Source organism: Salmo salar, chromosome ssa13 (assembly GCF_905237065.1).
Source record: "Salmo salar chromosome ssa13, Ssal_v3.1, whole genome shotgun sequence".
Lineage (NCBI taxonomy): Eukaryota > Metazoa > Chordata > Actinopteri > Salmoniformes > Salmonidae > Salmo > Salmo salar.
Window position 1 is genome coordinate 112,531,523 of NC_059454.1, and position 16,519 is coordinate 112,548,041.

General features: G+C 45.2%; 1 pseudogene; it reads right to left on the reverse strand.

The window, feature by feature from the left end:
- Positions 1–7,192: 7,192 nt before the first annotated feature.
- LOC106568608 (muscle, skeletal receptor tyrosine protein kinase-like) overlaps positions 7,193–16,519 on the reverse strand; it is a 66,888-nt pseudogene continuing 57,561 nt past the window's right edge.

Below are 16,519 nucleotides of genomic sequence, written 5' to 3' on the forward strand. Positions count from 1 at the left end.
TACCCCCTGTATATAGCCTCCACATTGACTCTGTACCGGTACCCCCTGTATATAGCCTCCACATTGACTCTGTACCGGTACCCCCTGTATATAGCCTCCACATTGACTCTGTACCGGTACCCCCTGTATATAGCCTCCACATTGACTCTGTACCGGTACCCCCTGTATATAGCCTCCACATTGACTCTGTACCGGTACCCCCTGTATATAGCCTCCACATTGACTCTGTACCGGTACCCCCCTGTATATAGCCTCCACATTGACTCTGTACCGGTACCCCCTGTATATAGCCTCCACATTGACTCTGTACCGGTACCCCCTGTATATAGCCTCCACATTGACTCTGTACCTGTACCCCCTGTATATAGCCTCCACATTGACTCTGTACCTGTACCCCCTGTATATAGCCTCCACATTGACTCTGTACCTGTACCCCCTGTATATAGCCTCCACATTGACTCTGTACCGGTACCCCCTGTATATAGGCTCCACATTGACTCTGTACCGGTACCCCCTGTATATAGCCTCCACATTGACTCTGTACCTGTACCCCCTGTATATAGCCTCCACATTGACTCTGTACCTGTACCCCCTGTATATAGGCTCCACATTGACTCTGTACCGGTACCCCCTGTATATAGCCTCCAGATTGACTCTGTACCGGTACCCCCTGTATATAGCCTCCACATTGACTCTGTACCTGTACCCCCTGTATATAGCCTCCACATTGACTCTGTACCTGTACCCCCTGTATATAGCCTCCACATTGACTCTGTACCGGTACCCCCTGTATATAGGCTCCACATTGACTCTGTACCGGTACCCCCTGTATATAGCCTCCACATTGACTCTGTACCGGTACCCCCTGTATATAGGTTTTCCAACGTTAACTAACACTACGGATGGGCAGATTAGCCATTCGTCCCCTGAAATCTCAGTTTCTTTCTCTAGCGAATGACGAGGATGAGGGTCTGTTTGGTTGTTCGGAGTATATCCTTCCCATCCGACTCATAAAATAAAAAAAATCATAGAATTTGAGGTGAGCAGAGACGTTAGCAGCAACATTATGTACAAAATGTTTTTTATGTTTTATTATTATTATTATTTATTATTATTATTTATTATTTTTTTTATGTTTTTTTTTAAATGTTTTCATTATGCTACAAACAATGCAAAAAAACTAAAAAACAAGCGAAATAGGATAGTTGGTTGAGAGCCAATTAATGGTTAATAAATTTAATAAATTAACCATCCTTTCCGGCACCATATTCATCATGAAGTTGATAGTTACAGTCAGAAAGTATTTAGACTCCTTGACTTTTTCCACATTTTTGTTACGTTCTTATTCTAAATTGGATTAAATCATGTTTTTCCCTCATCAGTCTACACACAATAACCCATAATGACAAAACAAAAAAATGTTTTACTCAGTACTTTGTTGTAGCACCTCTGGCAGTGATTACAGCCTCGAGTCTTCTTGGGTATGACGCTACAAGTTTGGCACACATGTATTTGGGTAGTTTCTCCCATTCTTCTCTGCAGATCCTCTCAAGCTCTGTCAGGTTGGATGGGGAGCGTCGCTGCACAGCTATTTTCAGGTCTCTCCAGAGATGTTCGATTGGGTTCAAGTCCAGGCTCTGGCTGTGCCACTCAAGGACATTCAGAATCCACTCCTGCGTTATCTTGGCTGTGTGCTTAGGGTCGTTGTCCTGATGGAAGGTGAACCTTCACCCCAGTCTGAGTTCTCTGGAGCAGGTTTTCATCAAAGATCTCTCTGTGCTCCATTAAACATTTCCTCGATCCTGACTAGTCTCCCAGTCCCTGCCACTGATAAACATTGCCACAGCATGATGCTGCCACCTCCATGCTTCACCGTAGGGATGGTGCCAGGTTTCCAGATATTATGTTTTGTATTCAGGCCAAAGAGTTCAATCTTGGTTTCATCAGACCAGAGAATCTTGTTTCTCATGTTCTAACAGTCCTTTAGGTGCCTTTTGGCAAACTCCAAGCGAGCTGGCATGTGCCTTTTACTGCTGAGTGGCTTCCGTCTGGCCACTCTACCACAAAGACCTGATTGGTGGAGTGATGCAGAGAGGGTTGTCCATCCAGAAGTTTCTCCCATCACTTTCCAAACGAACTGTATATTTATACTACGGACTCCGACATTGTTTGTCCTAATATTTATATATTTCTAGATTTGTGTGTACTGTTGTGAATTGTTAGATATTACTACACTGTTGGAGCTAGGAACACAAGCATTTCGCTACACCCACAATAACATCTGCTAAACATGTGACCAATAACATCTCTCTCTCTCTCTCTCTCTCTCTCTCTCTCTCTCTCTCTCTCTCTCTCTCTCTCTCTCTCTCTCTCTCTCTCTCTCTCTCTCAGAAGGCGGCTGGTCGGTACGGTGCCAGGGATCATCTCAGTTTAGCCCTCTCTCTCTCAGGGAAGGTGTGGGAGTGAGTTTGACTGTTCTCTCAACAGTTTAGATCAGCACAAGGGTCTGACCTGACCAAGGCCAAACTCTGCAGGCTCCACTGTAAACAGACTCAGCTCTCTGCTGTCACTGTTTCACAAGCATTTTTAATACATTTGTCCTGATCTTGTCCGCATTCTGATTGTGCCCATATTTTCTAAAATGTGTCTACACATGGTATTAAAATATGTTATATTAAAATGTGTCTGTTATCTGTCCAGTGTGTTCTGACCAGATTTGCTGGTCCCTACCTGTATGCAAATTGTTTGACAGCCATTCAATCAAAATAGTTTGTATGTATTTATTTACTGTATTTTAAGACAGGTGCATCAATGACTTTAGAAGGTGGGATACTGATGATTTAAATGGTTTCCCTGTCCAGATCCATCTACACTGATATCAAGACACAATGTGTGTCTAACTACCTGCGGATGTGGTCAGGAAGATCTTTTATTTTTATTTAACTAGTCAACTCAGTTAAGAACAAATTCTTATTTACAATTACGACCTACCCTGGCCAAACCCTAACCCAGACAACACGTGGCCAATTGATCACAGTCGGATCACAATGCGTCTTTTAATTGTCTACACCTGTCTAAAATGGTGGACACAATCAGAATGTGGAAATAATCCGGACAATGGCCTCATGTTAGAACCAGGTATAAACGGGCTACTGTTTTAGCCCCTTTCTCAGTCCCAGCTCCCGACACCTCAGTCGTAATAGCGGTATTATGACAGGCACATTTACGTTAGTGGTCTGATGTCTGAAAATCCCTAGTTGACTGGGATTCAGGAGGAGTCAGGAAGGCTTAACCGGGAGGAAGGACTATGTGGACCTCTCTGGAACGTGCTGCAGGGACCTTGGGTGAGCGTCCTAAATGGCACCTAATTCCCTATTTAGTGCAGTGTGGCCCAGAGAGCTCTGTGTAAAAGTACTGCAATATGAGAGGAATAGAGTGCCAATTGGGACAAACAGCCTGAGTCTTTAATGGATAAACCAGCAGGATGTCATTCAGGTCAGGAAGAATTGAGGGTTTGAGATCGTCCAAGTCCCTGTTTCATCTCCTATCGGCCTGTCTGCCTGCTTGTGTGCCTGTCTGTCTCTCTGTCTGTCTGTCTGCTTCCCTGCGTGTCGGTATTGTGGGTCTGTGTCTTCTGTAGTGAGTTGGCTGGAAGCTGGGGGAGGAGAGAGGGAGGAGGAGGATCTGGAAGCTGGGGGAGGAGAGAGGGAGGAGAAGGAAGGCGAGGAGAGGAGTGGGGGAGTCTTGGTTTGTTTTCTCAGGCCGGTAGCTTAAAGGTTCTCCCTTTTCTTTGAAATGTTATATTTTTCTTTCTCTCTCCCCATTTCGGACCACTAAATCTGAGTGATTCCTTATGGCTGAGTATGTTGCCTTTTCTCCACTTTATGAAGCCACAAATTGCATAGTGACAAAAAGATAACAGAAATGTAGTTTCTGGATCGTGTGTGTTTGCTTACTCAAATGTTTCATTGTGTCGACATTGAAGTTAAACTCTGAGAAACTGGAAGAGAGAGCACATGCTAGAACAGTTGTGCCCAAGCTTTTCTATGAGGAAAGAAAACTTTATTGAACCGAGGATGATTGTGGTGAAACAGCGCCATCTATCTTTCATGATCCATAACAAACATGTAACAAACATGAAGACTATGCAGCTGTGTACAATACAATAACTAGGATTTACTGGTTGCAAATACAGTCTCAGCCTAAATATGACACCCTATTCCCTATTTAGTGCATGACTTTTGACCAGGGCCTATAAACGAACATTGCTGATGCAAAGGTCCATCTATATGCAAATGACCCATCATCTATAGCTCTGCTCCCACACGTGATGTGGCATTTAGTGTTGTCCAGGCATTACCTGTTTCAGCTTCATTATGTCTTAAATGCTGACAAAACTAAAACTAATGGCATTCTCAAGATCAAGAAAGCTAGTCTGCCTCAGATGGTCTTAGCAGAAGAAGCCAATAGAGGTTCAGTCATCATAAAATGATTTTACCTCGAAGCTGTCTTTTAATTCCCACATTCAACACCTTACTAAAAAAGCTTAAGCTGGGCTTTTACTTCAGGAACAAGTAATTTCAATATATAAAATACCTTGTTGGAGCTTGGAGTTGTTCTTGTTGGAGCTTGGAGCTGGCCTTGTTGGAGCTTGGAGCTGGCCTTGTTGGAGCTTGGGGTTGTTCTTGTTGGAGCTTGGAGCTGGCCTTGTTGGAGCTTGGAGCTGGCCTTGTTGGAGCTTGGGGTTGTTCTTGTTGGAGCTTGGAGCTGGCCTTGTTGGAGCTTGGAGCTGGCCTTGTTGGAGCTTGGAGCTGGCCTTGTTGGAGCTTGGAGCTGGCCTTGTTGGAGCTTGGAGCTGGCCTTGTTGGAGCTTGGAGCTGACCTTGTTGGAGCTTGGAGTTGACCTTGTTGGAGCTTGGAGTTGACCTTGTTGGAGCTTGGAGTTGACCTTTTTGCTTTTGTTGGATATGATGATATTCTGTACATGACTGAGAGTTAGTTTGATCACCCCGACATAGTCAGGCTGCTACAGTAGGTGAGTTAGTTTGACCACCACCACATTGGCTACTAGGAGAGTTAGTTTGATCACCCCAGCATAGTCAGGCTGCAACAGTAGGTGAGTTAGTTTGACCACCACCACATTGGCTACTAGGTGAGTTAGTTTGATCACCCCAGCATAGTCGGGCTGATAGGTGAGTTAGTTTGATCACCCCAGCATAGTTGGGCTGATAGGTGAGTTAGTTTGATCACCCCAGCATAGTCGGGCTGATAGGTGAGTTAGTTAGTTAGTTTGTTCATTTGATGTGTACATGTTATCATATTCATTCAGGCAACATTCTGCATCTTGGTCATGTTACTGTGCAGTGCCTTCAGAAAGTATTCACACCGCTTGACTTTTTTCACATTTTGTTGTGTTACAGACTGAATTTTTCAAACATATGACTATTTTACACCATTTTAAAGACAAGACTCTCCTTTATCTAACCACATTGTCCGATTTCAAAAAGGCTTTACAACGAAAGCAAAACATTAGATTATGTCAGGAGAGTACCCTCCCAAAAATAATCACACAGCCATTTTCCAAGCAAGCATATATGTCAGATAAACCCAAACCACAGCTAAATGCAGCACTAACCTTTGATGATCTTCATCAGATGACACTCTTATGACATTATGTTAAACAATACATGCATGTTTTGTTCAATCAAGTTCATATTTATATCAAAAACCAGCTTTTTACATTAGCATGTGATGTTCAGAACTAGCATACCCACCGAAAACTTCCGGTGAATTTACTAAATTACTCACGATAAACGTTGACAAAATACATAACAATTATTTTAAGAATTATAGATACAGAACTCCTTTATGCAATCGCTATGTCCGATTTTAAAATAGCTTTTAGGCGAAAGCACATTTTGCAATATTCTGAGTACATAGCTCGGCCATCACGGCTAGCTATTTTGACATCCGCCAACTTCGGGGTCACGTAAACTCGGAATTACTATTAGAAAAATTGGATTACCTTTGCTGTTCTTCGTCAGAATGCACTCCCAGGACTTCTACTTCAACAACAAATGTTGTTTTGGTTCCAAATAATCCATAGTTATATCCAAATACCACCGTTTTGTTCATGCGTTCAGGTAACTATCCAAACGGTGACGCGCGAGCGCATTTCGTGACAAAAAAATTCAAAATATTCCATTACCGTACTTAGAAGCATGTCAAACGCTGTTTAAAATCAATTTTTATGCTACTTTTCTCATAAAATAGCGATAATATTCCAACCGGGCAACGTTGTATTCATTCAAAGGCTGAAAGAAAAAAATGGAGAAGTCTCGTGAATGCACATCTCAGTCTCACTGTCCCCAGGCGACCACTTACAAACAGAGCTGTTGTACTTTGCCCAGAGACAGCAGACACCCCATTCCACTTTCTGGCAGCTTTAGAGAGCCAATGGAAGCCTTAGAAAATGTCACGTTACAGCACAGATGCTGTATTTTCAATAGAGATGCAACAGAAGGACAACAAATTGTCAGACAGGGCACTTCCTGTATGGAATCTTCTCAGGTTTTGGCCTGCCATATGAGTTCTGTTATGCTCACAGACACCATTCAAACAGTTTTAGAAACTTTAGAGTGCTTTCTATCCAAATCTACTAATTATATGCATATTCTCTTTTCTGGGCAAGAGTAGTAACCAGTTTACATCGGGTAAGTTTAAAATTATCCGGCCTTGAAAATACTGCCCCCTACCCTAGAGAGGTTTTAATATCAACCATCACTGTACTGGTCTTCCTCTCCCTGTATCAGTGGAAATCAACCAATCTGCCCCCTGTCCTGACCAACATGATGTGAGTCTGAGACGAGACAGGATCCATGGGGTGGGACAGGATATAGTAAAACCACGAATAACTCTACATTTGAGGAAGGGTTCTATTCAATCCACATCGTGGAAGTTCATCTTTACAACCTGATTGAAATTTAAAGGCAATCTTACCGTGTTAGCGGAGACTACATTCACAGTAAATGCTGCATATCTCAGCTCAATCGGTAATTACCTTTAAATGTAAATTGTGGGATTTGAAACCCTTCAGCTTTACAGACTGAATAGAGCCCTACATGTTTGGCAGTCAATCTGCATCAGCCCCGGGGTAGGGCTCTGGGCAGGGCAGGGGAAAAAGGACGACAGGCTAGGTGGGCCCTGACAGGGTGGGCAGGGAGGTGGGCCCTGACAGGGTGGGCAGGGAGGTGGGTCGGAGCTCGGGTGTGGCCAGGGCTAGCCTTTGCTCCGGCGTCAGCATGGTCATCCGTAGCTGCTGCTCATGTACACGTTCCAGGATGCGGTGGATACAACTGAAGCTGGGTCTGTCTGTGGGGTGCCCGCTCCAACACAGTGTCATCAGATTGAACAGCTCTACAGGACAGTTCTCAGGGCAGGTCAAGATGTGGCCGTCTCTAACGTAGTAGATAACCTCTTCATGGGCCATGCCGTAGTACGGTTGCATGCCGTGGGAGAAGATCTCCCAGAGAAGGACCCCGTAGGCCCACACGTCCGACTCCGTGGTGTAACGGTTGTAGAAGATGGACTCTGAGGGCATCCAGCGGATGGGGATAGCATCGTTCTCATTGGCCTTGAAGTCGTCAGCAGAGTAGATGTTTCTGGATAAACCAAAGTCTGCGATCTTAAACCACCATCTCCTCTCCTACCAGACGGTTCCGGGTGGCCAGGTCGCGGTGGACGAATTAGTCGTCCCACACAGAGAAACAAAGAGAGTTAGCTCGTTAGCATTAGTCATCCCACACAGAAACAAAGAAAGTTAGCTTGTTAGCATTAGTCGTCCCACACAGAGAAACAAAGAGAGTTAGCTTGTTAGCATTAGTCGTCCCACACAGAGAAACAAAGAGAGTTAGCTTATTAGCATTAGTCGTCCCACACAGAGAAACAAAGAGAGTTAGCTTGTTAGCATTAGTCGTCCCACACAGAGAAACAAAGAGAGTTAGCTTGTTAGCATTAGTCATCCCACACAGAGAAACAAAGAGAGTTAGCTTGTTAGCATTAGTCATCCCACACAGAGAAACAAAGAGAGTTAGCTTGTTAGCATTAGTCGTCACACACAAAAAAAAATTGTGTTAAGATGGTGGCTAAATGTCCAACGTATTCCAGTAGGAAATTCTAACAGTTCCTTGTCTTAGTATTAAGTGTCTTTTGGTGTTAGGTTGTCATCTAGTGTTCGCATGGTGGCTAAGTGTGACACGTTTTCCTATGTGAAATGCTAATATTTCCCTGTGTTAGTAATAAGTGTCTTCGCCTCAACCTGTCTGTTAGCATGGCAGCTAAGTGTGACATGTTGTCCTATGGGAAATGCTAACTTGTATTTGCACCTGCTTGGATATGAACAGTTGGTCTTCACAACACAGTGGCCCTGCCTCCATCTCCGAGGAGAAGCTGTGTCCTGATAGGCTGGCCCGGCTAAGGCTGCGCTGATGGGCGGAGCTACAGCGTCGCAGGTACTGGTTCACGTCTCCGTGAGCCATGTACTCAAACATCAGACACATGGGCTTCCCCACCGCACACACACCTGGGAGGACATGCACACACACACACACACACACACACGCTAGTAAGCCAACAATCTCATAGCAAACAAACCAAATATATCACTGGATAGAACGGCCTCTGTGCTTTCTGACGTAAGGATATCTGTTACCAGAATACCTACAGTGTCACTGCGACTCTGGGATTGTTTCCGGGGACTGGGGATGTCATGCATGGTTTGATCCATGTTCCACAGCAGTAGTTTCCAACTCCGGTCCTCATCTACCCCCAATAGTATACATTTTATATTATAGCTCTGGAAAACCACACCGGATTCAACTAATCATCAAGACCTCAATGAGTTGAATTAGGTATGTTTGTCTGGGGCTACAACAAAAATGTGTGTTTCTGGGAGTACTGGAGGACTGGAGTTGGGAACCACTGTTGGGGGTACTGGAGGACTGGAGTTGGGAACCACTGTTGGGGTACTGGAGGACTGGAGTTGGGATCCACTGTTGGGAGTACTGGAGGACTGGAGTTGGGATCCACTGTTGGGGGTACTGGAGGACTGGAGTTGGGATCCACTGTTGGGGGTACTGGAGGACTGGAGTTGGGATCCACTGTTGGGGGTACTGGAGGACTGGAGTTGGGATCCACTGTTGGGGGTACTGAAGGACTGGAGTTGGGATCCACTGTTGGGGGTACTGGAGGACTGGAGTTGGGATCCACTGTTGGGGGTACTGGAGGACTGGAGTTGGGAACCACCGTTGGGTAAAATTAACTCACTTAGCAGTCTGGCTACATTGGGGTGGTCAAATTATCAACTCACCTTGCAGGCTAACTATGTTTGGTTGGTCAAACAAACTCACCCAGTAGACTGACGATGTTGAGGTGATCAAACTAATTCAACTCGTAGCCTGACTATGTAGTCTTCCCTGTAGCTCAGTTGGTAGAGCATGGTGTTTGCAACGCCAGCATGGTGTGTGCAACGCCAGGGTTGTGGGTTCGATTCCCACAGGGGGCCAGTACCAAAAAAATGAAATGTATGCATTCACTGCTGTAAGTTGCTCTGGATAAGAGCATCTGCTAAATGACTAAAATGTAAATGTTAACAAACTCACCTAGCAGGCTCAGTATGTCTGGGCGGTCAAGGACACTCACCTACAGTGCCTTGCAAAAGTATTCATTCCCATTGGTGTTTTTCCCTATTTTGTTTCATTACAACCTGTAATTTAACTGGATTTTTATTTGGATTTCATGTAATGGACATACACAAAAATAGTCCAAGTTGGTGAAGTGAAATGAAAAAATGTCAACGGAAAAGTGGTGTCTTCATATGTATTCACCCTCTTTGCTATGAAGACTCTAAATAAGATCTGGTGCAACCAATTACCTAATTAGTCACATAATTAGTTAAATAAAGTCCAACTGTGTGCAATCTAAGTGTCACATGATCTGTCACATGATCTCAGTATATACACACCTGTTCTGAAAGGCCCCAGAGTCTGCAACAACACTAAGCAAGGGACACCACCAAGCAAGCAGCACCATGAAGACCAAGGAGCTCTCAAAACAGGTCAGGGACAAAGTTGTGGAGAAGTAAAGATCAGGGTTGGGTTATAAAAAAATATATGAAACTTTGAACATCCCACGGAGCACCATTAAATCTATTATTAAAAAATGGAAAGAATATGGCAACACAACAAACCTTCCAAGAGAGGGCCGCCCACCAAAACTCACGGACCAGGCAAGGAGGGCATTAATCAGAGAGGCAACAAAGAGACCAAAGATAACCCTGAAGGAGCTGCAAAGCTCCACAGCGGAGATTGAAGTATCTGCCCATAGGACCACTTTAAGCTGTACACTCCACAGAGCTGGGCTTTATGGAATAGTGGCCAGATAAAAAGCCATTGCTTGTAGAACAAAATAAGCAAACATGTTTGGTGTTCGCCAAAAGGCATGTAGGAGACTCCCCAAACATATGGAAGAAGGTACTATGATAACATGAGACTTAAACTCTCATCACCCCAAGAACACCATCCCCACAGTGAAGCATGGTGGTGGCAGCATCATGCTGTGAGAATGTTTTTCATTGGCAGGGACTGGGAAACTGGTCAGAATTGAAGGAATGATGGATGACGCTAAATACAGGGAAATTCTTGAGGGAAACCTCTTTCAGTCTTCCAGAGACTTGAGACTGGGACGGAGGTTCACTTCCAACAGGTCAATGACCCTAAGCATACTGCTAAAGAAACACTCAAAGTGGTTTAAGGGGAAACATTTAAATGTCTTGGAATGGCCGAGTCAAAGCCCAGACCTCAATCCAATTGAGAATCTGTGGTATGACTTAAAGATTGCTGTACACCAGCAGAACCCATCCAATTTGAAGGAGTTGGAGCAGTTTTGCCTTGAAGAACGGGCAAAAATCCCAGTGGCTACATCTGCCAAACTTATAGAGACATACCCCAAGAGACTTGCTGCTGGAATTGCTGCAAGACATGGCTGTACAAAGTATTGACTTTGTGGGGGGTGAATAGTTATGCACGCTCAAGTGGGCCTGACTATGTATACAAACTAGCTCAACTAGCATCCTTTTTCCCCATAACATTACATAATACATTGCCTTCAGAAATGATTCACATCCCTTGACTTTTTCCACATTTTGTTGTGTTCCAAAGCTGGATTAAAATGGATTTTTTATTTTTAATTTTTTTGTATGGCGTTGTGTGGGTGAGCGGTTTGCTTATGTCAACGTTGTAAACAGAGCGCCCCATGGTGGCGGTGGAGTTATGGTGGGCAGGTATATACTAAAGACAACGAATACAATTGCATTTTATCGATGGCAATTTGAATGCACAGAGATACTATGACGAGATCCTGAGGCCTATTGCCGTTCCATTCATCCACTATCATTACCTCATGTTTTCAGCATGATGATGCACGGCCCCATGTCGCAAGGAGCTGGAAGCCGAAAATGTCCCAGTTCTTCCGTGGCCTGCATACTCACCAGTGATGACACCCATTGAGCATGTTTGGAATGCTCTGGATCAATGTGTACGGCAGCGTGTTCCAGTTCCCGCCAACATTCAGCAACTTTGCACAGCCGTTGAAGAGGAGTGGGACAACATTCCACAGGCCACAATCAACAGCCTGATCAACTCTCTATGTGAAGGAGATGTTGCGCTGCATGAGGAAAAATTATTGTCACACAGACACTTTTTTTTAAGGTATTTGTGACCAACAAATGCATATCTGTCATGTGAAATCCATAGACGTAAGGAATGTATTTTATTGTATTAATAGGAACTGTAACTCAGTAAAATCTTTAAAATTGTTGCATGTTACATTTATGTTTTTGTTCAGTATATGTACTGTATAACATCAGAGCAAAAGCAGGAGTTATTGGACAGTAATAATTGATAGTAGCCTCTGTGTCCATACATCCCAGTTCCTTGTAGTTCCAAGAACACCTGAGAGAGCATACGTCTAGTATGGGAGAACTTTGAGTAAAGCCAGAGTTTCTATATATGCGGATGACTCAACACTATACACACGTCAGCTACTACAGCGACTGAAATGACTGAAACACTCAACAAAGAGCTGCAGTTAGTTTCAGAGTGGGTGGCAAGGAATCAGTTATCCCTAAATATTTATAAAACTAAAAGCATTCTATTTGGAACAAAACACTCACTAAACCATAAACCTCAACTAAATATTGTAATAAATAATGTGGAAATTGAGCAAATTAAGATGACTAAACTGCTTGGAGTTACCCTGGATTGCAAACTGTTATGGTCAAAACATATTGATGCAGTAGTAGCTAAGATGGAGAGAGGTCCGTCTATAATAAAGCGATGCTCTGCCTTCTTAACAACACTATCAACAAGGCAGGTACTACAGGCCCTAGTTTTGTCGCACCTGGACTACTGTTCAGTCGTGTGGTCAGGTGCCACAAAAAAGGACTCAGGAAAACTGCAATTGTCTCAGAACAGGGCAGCACGGCTGGCCCTTGGACGTACACCAAGAGCTAATATTACTAATATGCATGTCAATCTCTCCTGGCTCAAAGTGGAGGAGAGATTGACTTCATCACTACTTTTATTTATGAGAGGTTAGGGTTAGGGTTAGGGTTAGACTGAGCTGTCTGTCTAAACTACTGGCACACAGCTCGGACACCCACAAGACAGTCCACAAGTCCAGAACAGACTATGGGAGGAGCACAGTACTACATAGAGCCATGACTACATGGAACTCTATTCCACATCAAGTAACTGACGCAAGCAGTAAAATTAGATTTAAAAAACAGATTAAAAAAACACCTTATGGAACAGCGGGGACTGTGAAGCAACACAAACATTGGCACAGACACATGCATACACACACAAACGATAACATATGCACTATACATACACATGGATTTAGTACTGTAGATGTGTGGTAGTGGTGGAGTAGGGGCCTGAGGGCACACAGTGTGTTGTGAAATCTGTGAATGTACTGTAATGTTTTTAAAATTGTATAAACTGCCTTAATTTTGCTGGACCCCAGGAAGATTAGCTGCTGCTTTGGCAGGAACTAAATGGGGATCCATAATACATACAAATTCAAACAGGGAATGAACAGAGAGTCAACAGACAGAGAGTCAACAGGGAGTCAACAGAGAGTCAACAGAGAGTCAACAGGGAGTCAACAGGGAGTCAACAGGGAGTCAACAGGGAGTCAACAGGGAGTCAATAGGGAGACAACAGAGTCAACAGACAGAGAGTCAACAGACAGAGTCAACAGGGAGTCAACAGGGAGTCAACAGGGAGTCAACAGGGAGTCAACAGAGTCAACAGACAGAGAGTCAACAGGGAGTCAACAGGGAGTCAACAGGGAGTCAACAGAAAGTCAGATCATATCTTGTTACATTTATTGCAATCTAATGTAATATAATCTGATTAGAGTTTCACCTGGCCTGGAAGACCCGTCCGAAGGCCCCCTCTCCGATGTCCCTGACATACTCAATGTTGTTCCTGCGGCAATCTAGAGCCAGTAGCTTGGAGTTAAGCAGTAGGGGCAGGCGCTGGTACATGGGGTTGGGGTGGAGGCGGTCCAGCAGCAGACTCTCAGAGGGTAAGGCAGTCAGGGTGGGGATCTCCATGGCTCTGGGAGAGAGGGAGAGGATTGTATTGACTATACACCAACAGGATAGAGCTACAGTATATTCAGTGACCTTGGACTCTACCATAACAGGATAGAGCTACAGTATATTCAGTGACCTTGGACTCTACCATAACAGGATAGAGCTACAGTATATACAGTGAGCTCTGAAAGTATTGGGACAGTGACAAATGTTTTTTTGTTTTGCCTCTGTACTCCAACACTTTGGATTATAAATTAAAGCTTTTTGTGCATATAGTCACCCCATTTACGGGGACCAAAAGTATTCGGACAAATTCACTTACATGTGTATTAGTAAAAAGTTGTGTATTTGGTCCATTATTCCAATGATTGCATCAATGTAACGAGGGTCGTACAAAGGGGACCAAGGCACGGTGTGTAAAGTGCTCATATTTTACTTTAATAAAACACTAAATCAAAAACAACAAAACGACCGTCAACTGTTCCGTCAGGTTACAAGGAACAAAACAGAAAACAACTACCCACAAAACCCAAAGGAAAAACAGGCTGCCTAAGTATGGTTCCTAATCAGAGACAACGATAGACAGCTGCCTCTGGTTAGGAACCATACTCGGCCCAACACAAAGAAATACAACACATAGAATGCCCCCCCACCCCACACCCTGACCTAACCACATAGAGAAACAAACCCTCTCTCTCTCAGGTCAGGGCGTGACAGTACCCCCCCAAAGGTGCGGACTCACGGCCGCAAACCTGAACCTATAGGGGAGGGTCCGGGTGGGCATCTATACTCTGGTTTGGGGCGTAGCCCCCACACCGCCCGCTGATCCCCCCGCTTCCGTGTCGCCGGAGGAACCCGACCGTGGATCAGCGCCGGAGGCTCTGAACTGACGACCGCCGCTGAAGACTCCGGGCTGCAGACTGTCGCTGGAGGCTCCGGACTGGGAAGCGTCGCTGGAGGCTCCGGGCTGAGGAGCATCGCTGGAGGCTCAGGGCTGAGGAGCGTCGCTGGAGGCTCCGGGCTGGAGAGCGTCGCTGGAGGCTCCGGGCTGGAGAGTGTCTCTGTAGGTTCCGGACCGGGGACCTTCGCTGCAGGCTCCGTGCCATGGATCATCACTGGAGGCTCCGGGCCATGAATAATCACTGGAGGCTTCGTGCCATGGATCATCCCTACAGGCTCCGTGCCATGGATCCTCACTATTGGTTCCGCGCCATGGATCATCACTTGAGGCTCCGGGCCATGAATAATCACTGGAGGCATCGTGCCATGGATCATCCCTACAGGCTCCGGGCCATGGATCATCACTGGAGGCTTCGGACCATTGATCATCACTGGAGGCTTCCTACGGGGAGCTGGAACTGGTCTCACCGGACTGGGGAGACGCACTGAGGACCGAGTGCTCAAAGCAGGCACCAGCCTTACTGGGCTATTGAGGCGAACTGGAGGGAGAGTGTGGGAAGCAGGCACAGGACTTCCTGGATTCTGGAGGCGCACTGGAGAGAGCGAGCGAGGAGCAGGCACAGGACGTACTGGATTACGGAGGCGTACCGGAGAGAGAGTGCGAGAGGCAGGCACATGCTCACCACAATGAGCACGGGGAGTTGGCCTCAGGGCTCACCCCTGGCCCAGCCAAACTACCCGTGTGCCCCCCCAAAAAATGTATTGGGGGCTGCCTCTCGTTTTTTTTAGGCTCCGATATCTGTCAATGACTTGCCCCCAAGTCCAGTTTCTCCTCTCCATCCATTCTATGTGTGACCAGGTGTCCATCTCTGCCTGGGCACGCCGCTTGATCCAGTCATGGTGGGTAGATCTGTAATGAGGGTCGTACAAAGGGGACCAAGGCACGGTGTGTAAAGTGCTCATATTTTACTTTAATAAAACACTAAATCAAAAACAACAAAACGACCGTCAACTGTTCCGTCAGGTTACAAGGAACAAAACAGAAAACAACTACCCACAAAACCCAAAGGAAAAACAGGCTGCCTAAGTATGGTTCCTAATCAGAGACAACGATAGACAGCTGCCTCTGGTTAGGAACCATACCCGGCCCAACACAAAGAAATACAAAACATAGAATGCCCCCCCCCCACACCCTGACCTAACCACATAGAGAAACAAACCCTCTCTCTCTCAGGTCAGGGTGTGACAATCAAGCTAGTTTGGTGTTTGGTCCCATAGTCCAATGATTACATCAAATAAAATGTTATTTGTCACATGCGCCGAATACAACAGTGAAATGCTTACTTACAGGCCCTTAACCAAAAATGCAGTTTTAAGAAAATACCTAAAAAAAAGTAAGAGATAAGAATAACAAATAATTAAAGAGCAGCAGTAAATAACAATAGTGGGGCTATATACAGGGGGTACCAGTACAGAGTCAATGTGGAGGCTATATACAGGGGGTACCGGTACAGAGTCAATGTGGAGGCTATATACAGGGGGTTCCGGTACAGAGTCAATGTGGAGGCTATATACAGGGGGTACCGGAACAGAGTCAATGTGGAGGCTATATACAGGGGGTACCAGTACAGAGTCAATGTGGAGGCTATATACAGGGGGTACCGGTACAGAGTCAATGTGGAGGCTATATACAGGGGGTACAGGTACAGAGTCAATGTGGAGGCTATATACAGGGGGTACCGGTACAGAGTCAATGTGGAGGCTATATACAGGGGGTACAGAGTCAGTGTGGAGGCTATATACAGGGTATTATGGTACAGAGTCAATGTGGAGGCTATATATAGGGGGTACCGGTACAGAGTCAATGTCAATGTGCGGAGGCACCAGTGTCGAGGTAATATGTACATGTAGGTAGACTTATTAAAGTTACTGTGCATAGATGATAACAGAGAGTGGCAG